Source organism: Xenopus laevis, chromosome 5L (assembly GCF_017654675.1).
Source record: "Xenopus laevis strain J_2021 chromosome 5L, Xenopus_laevis_v10.1, whole genome shotgun sequence".
NCBI lineage: Eukaryota > Metazoa > Chordata > Amphibia > Anura > Pipidae > Xenopus > Xenopus laevis.
This window is the reverse complement of record NC_054379.1, coordinates 107664230-107664551: the sequence shown is the minus strand read 5'-3', so window position 1 is coordinate 107664551 and position 322 is coordinate 107664230.

The following is a 322-nucleotide window of genomic DNA, read 5'->3' as shown; positions in this document are numbered from 1 at the left end:
AGATTTGGTCGCGGAAAGTCGCGGCGATTAGTCGCCAGGCGACTAAATCTCCCCAAATCGCCCAGTGTGTCCCAGCCCTTATCCTAGCTCCAGGCCACAGAAGGTGAATCAGAAGGACCTCAGTTTTCAGGGGAGAGCAGAACACTGTGCCACTGGAATGATCCTTTCCCATTTACACTTCTGAGATAACAAAGTGGAGTTTTCGGGAGACCTCCTTCTGACACAAACACCTAAACAGAAGTCATGAAATAAAAGGGACATTGGGGAAGCCCCAGGGATGAGAATGAAATTCCCTGCTTGTGCTCAGGGGCTAAAAAAAATA